The sequence below is a fragment of the Akebia trifoliata genome, chromosome 7, assembly GCF_017979445.1.
Source record: "Akebia trifoliata isolate Shusen 1 chromosome 7, ASM1797944v1, whole genome shotgun sequence".
NCBI lineage: Eukaryota > Viridiplantae > Streptophyta > Magnoliopsida > Ranunculales > Lardizabalaceae > Akebia > Akebia trifoliata.
Genome location: NC_141381.1, coordinates 28,292,019 through 28,301,847, shown reverse-complemented (window position 1 = coordinate 28,301,847; position 9,829 = coordinate 28,292,019). Strand labels below are relative to the sequence as shown.

The window sequence follows — 9,829 nt, the reverse complement described above, 5'->3', positions numbered from 1 at the left end:
AATATACAATAGTCAGGTTTCTCGGTAAATCTTTCTACAAATAAGTTTAGTTTAAAATTTTTAGAATTTTGTGAAGAATGCCTTCACAAGACCTTTTTCAAGTTTCCTAATTTGACATTTGGCTAAAACACCAGTTGAACAATCATTCGAGGTTCCTTTTGCTAATTACTCATAAATTGTATCTTTTATTAAAAATAATATTTTAATTAGAATTTTAAAAAAAAAAATTCCCTCAATTAAATCAAGTTTTATTTTGAATTTTTTAAATCTAAATTCTTAGAAATAAATCTTATTTTCTATTTGAAAAAAAAAAATTAGCAATACATTCAGGACCACCAAAAGCTTAATTGACAACTGTATCAAGGTATTACATCAAAAGCTCACTTGAATTATGAAAACTGTAACAAATGCTTTGATTTTTCTCTAAATGCTTAGAAAATCATTTTAAAAAAAATAAAAATAAATTGTCGTTACATTCAACAGAAACAAAAGCTTGGCATGCAAATTGACAGTTGTACAAAGGCGTTACAATAGAAGTTCACGTGAACTTCGAAACATATAACAAGGACTCTAATATTTTATTGCGTTAAATTCAAGCTACTCGAAAGCTTAGCATGCAAACCGACAACTGTATGAAGCCGTTACACAAAAAACTCATGTGAAATCGACATGTGTAATAAATATTCTATAATTTTTCATTATAAATAAATGCACTCTTCTTCAAAGTTTATTGAAGAAATTTTCTCCTCATTTTACTTCACAATGTTCGAGCATATTGTTCAATCAGTTTACTCTCCACACCACACCATGAGGATACAGGTCCGATCCCATCTTGCACACCTAAGCTTTTTGGGTAGCCCTTGGCTACCTTTGTAAGGTAAACCCTTTCTCAAGCATGGTTTCATTTGGTTGTTAAAATTATATAAATCTTCTATATTTTTTCGGACCTAATTTTAGCTTTCAAGTTAAAAAATCCGTTCACCTAATGTAGTATGATTGAGTTCACAAAGTGAGTGAAACTGTTCATTTTTTAAAACCATATTCATTATCAGTCAAGAAAAATTAGAGTTTTTTTTTTTAAAGGGTTAAAAAAAAAGAAGCTGTTTTACCAAAATTGAAAAATTCCCAAAATGGTAGACTATTCATTTTGCTTATGAAAATAGTAAAAATTTCCCAAAACTTGATCAACTTTTGGCAAAATTCCCATTATGGCTAACTATTCATTTTAATTCCGAAACTATGAAGAGAGAAATCGCATGTTTTTGAAAGTAACGATCTAGCTAGTTTAGAGTGGCACGATTGGTGGTTTTTTTTTTTTTTTTTCAAATTGACGATCTTGTTGAATATAAAATGACGATCTCACATAGCGATCTCGTAACTTTAAACCAACAAGATTGTCATTTTGAAAAACTTGGATCTGGTTTTTCATGTTTTGGGAATTAAAATGAATAGTGAGACAAAATGGAAATTTTGGCATATTCAATTCACCAAATGGTAATTTACCCGTTAAAGATTTTCTTTGAAGTGGAAATTTTTTTATTGTTTTATAAAAGCGGATTAAATTTTTTTTTTTTATACTCAAATTATAAGTTATAACATGATTTATTTTTTATTTATTTATAGAATAGGAAATTGTTTTCCCATAGAAATTACTATTTTCATAATTAAAATGCTATTTTCTAAAAAATAATTTCTATTGTCTACCTTTTTGGGAATTTCCCCTGAAAAATCTTTCAAGAAAAAAAAAAAAGTCTATTGGATTGATAGTGAATGTCATTTTTTTGAAAGAGTTTCTTTTTGTTTTGATCATTTAGTTGAGCTCTTTCAGCTAGAAAAACATAGAAACATCCACATAAGCTAAAGAACCCTCTCTTTCCTCAACGAACGAGAAAAGATTCGAAAGATATAATCCTCAAATCTAAAATGTGAGAGATAATATTTCAAAGTTGCCAAAATCAATAATTAGAATCAAAATCTCACCAACTCCAATTTAACCTACCGAAACAGGCTATATGGAACATGGTTTTAAATCTTGTCTGTGACCAAAATGACTCGCTTGAGAGATATTGGTGTCGTTCACCAATGAGCCAGGTTAACACGACATTTCATAATTCACATATCTCACGAGATAAATGATACAACTCAAGCTATAGTTTGTAAATCTAATTGAGTCAGTAAAACTCAGTTGAGTCAACTAAGATTTTGTGTATTTTATTAAAATAAATAGTTTTTTTTATATATATAGAATTTATATATTTATTATCTAAATAAAACATTAATTTATGTTTAAACAACTTCTACTAGGCAGTTAAAAGGTGTAAAAGAGGAAATATAATAAAGTTAGGGGAGTATTAGTGAAAAGAGTCGTGGTGGAGTTACCTCAATCTTGAGGTCATATTCTATTGAAAAAAGATTGCTGATTTTGGAATTCAACCTGATAGGGTGACTCAAAAACTCATCAACGTGACATAGGCAAAGAATTGTAGATTTTGTCCACCCGACTTGCCATTAGTAATTGTGTATCCCGAGTGAAAGAATCTACAATTCTTTGTGCATGACACCTCGATGAGTTTTTTAGTCACGCTGTCAGGTTGAGTTCCCAAATCATTAGTCTTAAAAAAAAGGATAGAAGAGGTTGCACAAAACATGGATTGTTTCTTTTGTGTTTCAGTATCTTTGAAGGTTTCTCACTGAGGGATGCCATCACTCTATTTGCGCTCCATGGTGTTCTCCCCATGTTGTTGTAGGTTCGTGTTTTCCCACTCTTGGCTCGATCTTTTGGTCCCGTAGCCTTCACCGCTTCTCTCTCTGGGGTGACTGTATTTATTGTTGGAGAACTTCCTGTCTCCCGAACCTTTAGGGAATCTTTTAAATTGATGAATTTTCCAGCTATTACATAAAGATCTTCCATCCTTTCTGGTGGATTGGTGATTAGTTATTCGTGCATCCTAGTCCAAGGGATGATCGCGTTCACATAAGCTTGCGCCACTAATTCTTCGTTTGGATTCTTCACCTGTATCACCTAGGCTTGGAATCAGACAATGAAGGCTCGGATGCTTTCTCATTCTTCATGCCTTAAGTTAAACAGCTCGTTAGCCTTTATCTTTCTCCCATGGTTGTGGATATACTTAGTCACAAAAGATTCCTCCAATTCTGGGAAACACCTCACCGAGCTTGGTTTTAGTCCTTAGAACCAAGAGATGACTGCTGATCTGAGCGTTGATGGGAACATTTTACACATTAAGGAAGCGTCTCCTTGGTAGAGGATCATTTGGCTTTTGTAGTACATGACGTGTTCCACCGGATCTCGTGTTCTATCAAAGGAGTCAAACTTTGGTGCATGAAATTTCCTGGAGGATTCGACTCAGAGAATTCCATCTAAGACAGGCTATGATTGCAAGTCTCTTTCAACCAACTGAGCCAACCGTTCGGTCTGGCCTCCTTTGGTAGCATCGCCTTCCCTTTTCTTGAGCATTTCCTCTGTCTCCCCCATGGTTGTAAGGTTCTTGTGTGGGGAAGACTTATTTGTGCTCCGCGATTCCTCCTTCCACCTGTCAGGGTTCAAACTCCCCTTTCCAGTCTCTCTTGCCAATTTGGTTTTTTTTTTTTTTTTTTTCTTGTCTAGGAACCTTTTGCTAACTATTGCTTCATTTTTTTGTTGTCTTTTTTTAAGGCTCAAAGTTCCTCTGCTTGGTTATTCAACCTTTGCTGCAATTTCGCCCATATCTTCGTGAGTAGGGTTTCTACAGTTTGTGGAAGCCCTTGATCCTCTGGTGTTAGTCGAGGCGCTAGGGCTGTCAACGGATAGGTATCCGATCAGATACTGCTATATCCAAATTCGAATATAAAAAAATAATACTATCCGAATTCGAATTCGAATCTGATCGAATATCCCTAATAAACATTCGAATTCGAATCCGAAAAATATATCGGATATCCTATCCGATCGGATTTCGCACAGTTGAAACTCATAGATTTCATATGAAAAATCACTTTGACAGGTTCAGATCGTAGAGAGAGAGAGAGAGAGAGAGAGAGAAGATAAAATTTTCGGCCAGAGTAGTGCCCTCATTTAAAGATAAAGTTCGATCGAAACAGAAACCACCATTACCGTATGGTGTTTTAGTGTTGAAGGTGGTTTTGAGAAGATAATGTTTTGAAATTAAGTTTTGCTGTATGACAACAATACTTAACACTATATATATATATATATATATATATATATATATATATATATATATATATATATATATATATAAAGTTTTGTTGTAAAACATAAATACATAATATGTGTATTATTGTCGGAGTGGATATTATCGAATTGGATATCGCAATATCCAAAACTCATTCGAATGTTAAAATGATATCTGAATCCGAATCCGATATCCGAAAATTTCGGATAATATCCGATTTTTTGAATTCAAATTCGGATTTCGGCTATCCATTGACACCCCTACGAGGCGCGATGTTTCCCTGATCTCCGAGTGCTACTTGGACCATTGTTGCCCCTTGACCCTCTGACGCTGCTTGTCCTGAAGCATTCCCCTGATTTTCTATTGTGATATGAGCCGCAAAGTCCCTTCATTGTGTTATGGCTCTCTTTCCCACGGATGGTGCCAATTGTGGAGGCAATTTTTGAGATTACCTTGATATTGTTCCTCCTGTGATCTTGTAGCTTGCATTTCCTTATGATCATCCCCATTCCTTGTTCCACAGAACCTCCAATGCCTTGCCTAAGTTAGTTCTAGAGACAATTTAATAAAGTTTTTTTTCAAATCAGAATTTCATACCTTCTTAATTGTGGAACGCCCTATTTATAGATCTTTTAGATAGTCTCATTCTTTTAGAAAGTTTCCATAGAGTTATTCCCTCCAATTCCTCCCCTTTCTTCGGTCTAGATTTGATCGTCTTGAAATAGATCCCTAATATTGCGAGATTCTTGGCAGTTAATAGATTTAGCTTCTCCGATTGTTCTGATCCACCGTTCTTTTGATAAGGTCCGGATGCATATTGTGCCATGTGCCCCTATTCAGAGGCTGACAAATTTTTCCCTCCACAAATGCTGATGCGTTCGAGTGATCTTCGAAGCTCTGAATCACAAAATAGCTGAAATCAGCAGTTTTTTGGTCGTATGTTCTTGGATTAAAATGAGTTTGTTTTTTAGGTTCAATGAATTGTGGTGCTTCGAAGCAAGATGAGTACGGAGGCAAGGCGGTCTCTTCGGACTCTGTCATAAATTTTGATCAGTAAGTGTTCTTAGACTTTTTCTCCAGATTTTCTTAACTTCAAACCAGGTTTGAAGCTTTAACACCAAACGTACGGTTAAGATGAGAGCAAAAACTCACGTACTCTCATCTTAGCCGAATCTTTGGTTTTCAGTGTCAGCTTCTTTTCCTGACTAGAATTTACGAGACTGTCAATGGATCTGATTTGGATCGGATAGAAACAATATGATAATTACTGGATCGCATCCTTGTTGAATCGGGTTTTCATTGGATCGTTGTATTAGGATCCAGACTTTCTTGTCCGAGTTTTGGATCGGATTAAATCCTTTTTGGTATATAAAATATGGAAAAAAAAACTACACATTTCTAAAGAAAATATATAAATGGGTCGGGTTACACAACGGTGACTCATGAGAGAACACATGATCCTGACTGTGAATACACATAACGCATCTTGAAGTTAGTCATCTCAATGATGAATCTCTTAACAGTTGGATTATGTATTTAAAATCATGTGTTTTTCTTTGAGTCATTTCTTCACGGGTCACTGGATTTTTATCCTAACAAATTTACATTCTCAGATTTTATAGGATGGAGCTTGTGGAGGCAGATTTTGGAATAAATCAACCTCCATCACGATTTCCACATTTAATTCGTAAAAAGATAATAAAAACATAAAAAAGGAAATAGAAGACAGATTTTTTACGTGGTTCGGCAAACGTGCTTACGTCCACGGGCTTGAGGAGCCGTTCCACTATAAATCTCCCGATTACATGGCTTCCTTCCATCCTTTTTGTCTCTCCCTTCCTCCAATGGCCCCAAGGCCTTTTTATTAAAAAGTCCTAAAAGAGTTCTCACCCTTATTAGAATACAATTGATCATATTATCCTTATCTAAATTAGTTATTACATTAAAAAGGAAATAACTCTCTTCAAATGATACCACGTGTCCACCTCGGAATACGTGTTGATATTGCAAATGATCCGAATGAGGGATGTTTTAATTCATTTTAATCTATTCCCTGCTTTTCTCCAACTGAGATTCAAACCCATGGTTGGTTTGTAACCGAGTCCCCGAGCTTACCCTCGTATCTCTGTACTTGACTCGAATCCCTAGGTGTCACGTGTCCTCCTTTGATACCTAGCAAGAAATATCTCCACAGAGCCCATTGGATTAGAATTGCTTCATTCAATTAATCTAAATTCTTGATCTAGATCCAAAGTAATTTGTATTCTCAGATTTTATAGGATGGGGACCATTGGATCATACTTGGTTGATACAGAACAGATCTAGTAGGTTACCAAATCCCATGAATCAAGATTCTTGATCCAGATCCGAAGATATACGGATTTTGGGTATGATGATGATCTGATAAATGGACTAGGGGCAATTTTCTAGAATTTCAACAATGGATTATCCATGCCCAAATGGTTGAGAATGGAAGATTTCTCTTACTAAAGATCAGTGAAGGTTTCCTAGGGATCTGTTTTCTTGTTCATCTTGGCTTCACATGTACATCAATTGTTTTCTAACATGTAATATTTACAGTGGTGATCCAACAATGTTTGAGCAGTTTTGGCGAAGAATGGGAGAGAAAAGTACGATTGTGATTCCCGGGTGGCAATCTATGAGCTACTTTTCTGATAGTGGAAACCTTTATTGGTTCCTGGTGCCTGAATTCGCCAAACAGGTCAGAAGATTACATGAATTGGTGGGGAACGCTAAGACGGAGGACCGACACATTATGCTCTATCTCCTCCTGATGCGACTGAGCCCATCGACATAGTATCGGCCGCTCCATATTATTCGGTGAGTTTCCTCAAGTTCTTTTCATTTATATCGTATTTAATAGCATGTACTTGTAATAATTTTTCCATGTGAGGTATGGGTTGATATGGAGACACTAAAAGAAGGTTGTCTGTTCTGTGTTAGTAACTGCCACCCTTATACATATAATATGTTGTTAAAGGCATATGTACTTGCTGTGTAGAAATGCTTATTTATATTCATGGTGTTCGGAGTCATGTGACATATGCGACTGATAATTTCCTTATAGAGAGAAAACTTGATGGAAAGGATGATGAGAATTTTGGCAATATCGGATCCATCATGTGATTATTATTATTATTTTTGATTGATAAGCTGGGGTTAAAGGGACCCCGCGCTGAAACACTACTAACGAGTGTAGGTACAGATTAAGTCTTCCTCAATAATTCTCAAAAGTTCTTGAGGAACATTACATATATCTTTAATAACGAAAAAGCCATTTGAATAAGTATCCAATTTCGCTAAATAATCCGTTGCCCGATTTGTTTCTCTCCACAAAAATTCAAACGAACAATTCAGAAAACATTGGCTCTGTTCTGCCGATTATCATTATTTGTAATTAGTGTATGATTTCTTAGTGAAACTTTGAAAACCTTATACCACTTTGATTTTTCCGGGACGAATGGACTGATTTTGAGACCATATTCTACTCAAACCCAAGTTAGATCCAGTATGTTTTCCTAACTGTTTTGTGCCTCTTTTTTGGTTTCATTTGTACTTGGTTTGGGAGCAAATTTCATGATGACCACATCAGTATAAATGGGCCTAGTGATGAAGTTTGAGAGGTTTTAGTTTGAGTCAGGCATGACCCAGAAGGCAAATCAGTAGAACTATTCTGCCCTTTGTGCACCATTATATTGTCTTCAATTTTAGAATTATCAATAATGAGTTCCAAATGCTTTGTTTTTTCCTCTTAGAATTGTCATTCTAGTTAGGAAAATCTTGTCTCTGATACAAATTGATTTCCCTTGACTTGTTCATTGCTTGCAGTCATATCCATCAATGACCGACTATTTGAAGTTGGTGTTGTATAAATGGGCAGGTGACGCCTACACATACAACAAGGGCGGGCCCTATATTGAGCTTGTCACCTCCCCAAACAATCCTGATGGATATATTCGTCATCCTGTCGTTAACACAAATGGAGGGACCTTAGTATATGATCTAGCATACTATTGGCCTCAATATAGTCCAATTACATCTCCTGCGGATCATGACATAATGCTTTTCACTGTCTCCAAAAGCACCAGTCATGCTGGAATTCGCATTGGGTAAGTTAAATGCAACATCTTCAATTCTATCACGGATTGATTATAAAATAGACGTTCACAAATGTTATATCTTTCATTGTTTTGAAAACTTTTCCTTAACCAATTTTTAGGTGGGCCTTAGTTAAAGATGCAGAAATTGCAAAGAGGATGATGAAATTCATTGAGCTCAACACCATAAGTTTTTCAAAGGATTCACAACTTCGCACGGCAAAAATGCTTGAAGTGGTATCAGATAGTTGCCAACTTTCAGGCAACCCTGATCAAACAGAGCTTTTTCGAACCTGGTCGTCATCTAATGACTGATAGATGGGAATGACTGTGGGATGCAGCCAAACAAAATGGGGTGTTCAGTCTTCCAAAGTTCTCATCTGATTTCTGCAATTATGCTGGCAAGGTTGTTGAGCCACATCCTGGTAATAAGAGTATGAATGATTGGTATATTATGTATTGATTTCTTTATAGTTAACATTTCAAATTGACTGAGAGCTTGTAAATTTTTTTTTTAAATGCAGCTCTTGCTTGGTTAAAGTGTGAAGGAAATGTAAAGGATTGTGAGAGCTTCTTGAGAGAGCACAAGATCATTACAAGAAGTGGGAAGCATTTTGGTATGGATATTAGATATGTAAGGGTTAGTATGTTGGATAGAAATGGAACGTTTAAACACTTTGTAGATAGGTTGTCAAGTATCAGCTAATGACATTATTCAAGAAATAGAAAAAAAAATGTTTTACATCAAATTTAAGAGATCTGATGCGTTATCATACCAATGGCATTATTTAGACATTTTCTTGATCTTATTGTTCTTTTAAGATGTTGAGATGATGATTAATGTGTAAAGAAAGCTAATATAAGAACTTTTTATAAGATCAATTATCTATGATTTACATTTTAGGGAAACAACAAATGATCATTGATCCAAATCCTACAAGGCATGCCATCTGGTTGCCTTCTTTAAAATAAAATTCTATGAATGATGCAAAATGAAGAAGGCACCATCAATCTGTGAACCACCATATACTTTATACATTGTTGTGTCCAAATATTCTAAGATATTTAAATTACAGAACTACCAATTCGAAAAAAAAAAAAAAAAAGGAAAGAGAGAAAAGCTTATAGAACTACATATAAAATATTAACATTCTATGATTAGAATGAACAATGAAGTCTGATTAGAGCTCCATAATTCAATTGAAGTATATGAACTCATCCACCAATCAAGGCTAGGGTTAAGAAGATTATGCAGATGAACTTTCAATTTCATAGAACAAACATAGTTAGATGGTGATCCACTGGTCTCAATACTCAACCAACCTAATCTGATTCTATTGTTGGACCAACTTGATCTACTGACAACCCTACTCCTACCTATTGGATCAAATGGACTTTCCCAAAGCTAGGGGTGGAGCCAAAGAATTTCATTTGCGGGGCTGTGCAACAAATATGGAAATTAGGAACGGTTTATTACCGTTCGTAAGCCACTATGAAACGGCTTGCGGACCGTCTTTA

General features: G+C 35.3%; 1 protein-coding gene and 1 pseudogene across 2 annotated transcripts in view; both read left to right on the top strand.

The window, feature by feature from the left end:
* The first annotated feature begins 624 nt into the window (after positions 1-624).
* The window catches only part of LOC147398782 (tryptophan aminotransferase-related protein 2-like), a 33,542-nt gene continuing 24,337 nt past the window's right edge, over positions 625-9,829 (top strand). Inside the window, exon 1 of the mRNA XM_086448093.1 lies at positions 625-877. The gene's annotated coding sequence lies outside the window, so the exon portion shown is untranslated. The remainder of the gene's footprint in view (positions 878-9,829) is intronic.
* LOC147398785 (tryptophan aminotransferase-related protein 2-like) lies at positions 4,231-9,069 on the top strand (annotated as a pseudogene). The gene is made up of 5 exons (XR_015180028.1): positions 4,231-5,246; positions 6,774-7,034; positions 8,043-8,323; positions 8,434-8,736; positions 8,836-9,069. The product of XR_015180028.1 is annotated as a tryptophan aminotransferase-related protein 2-like (transcript).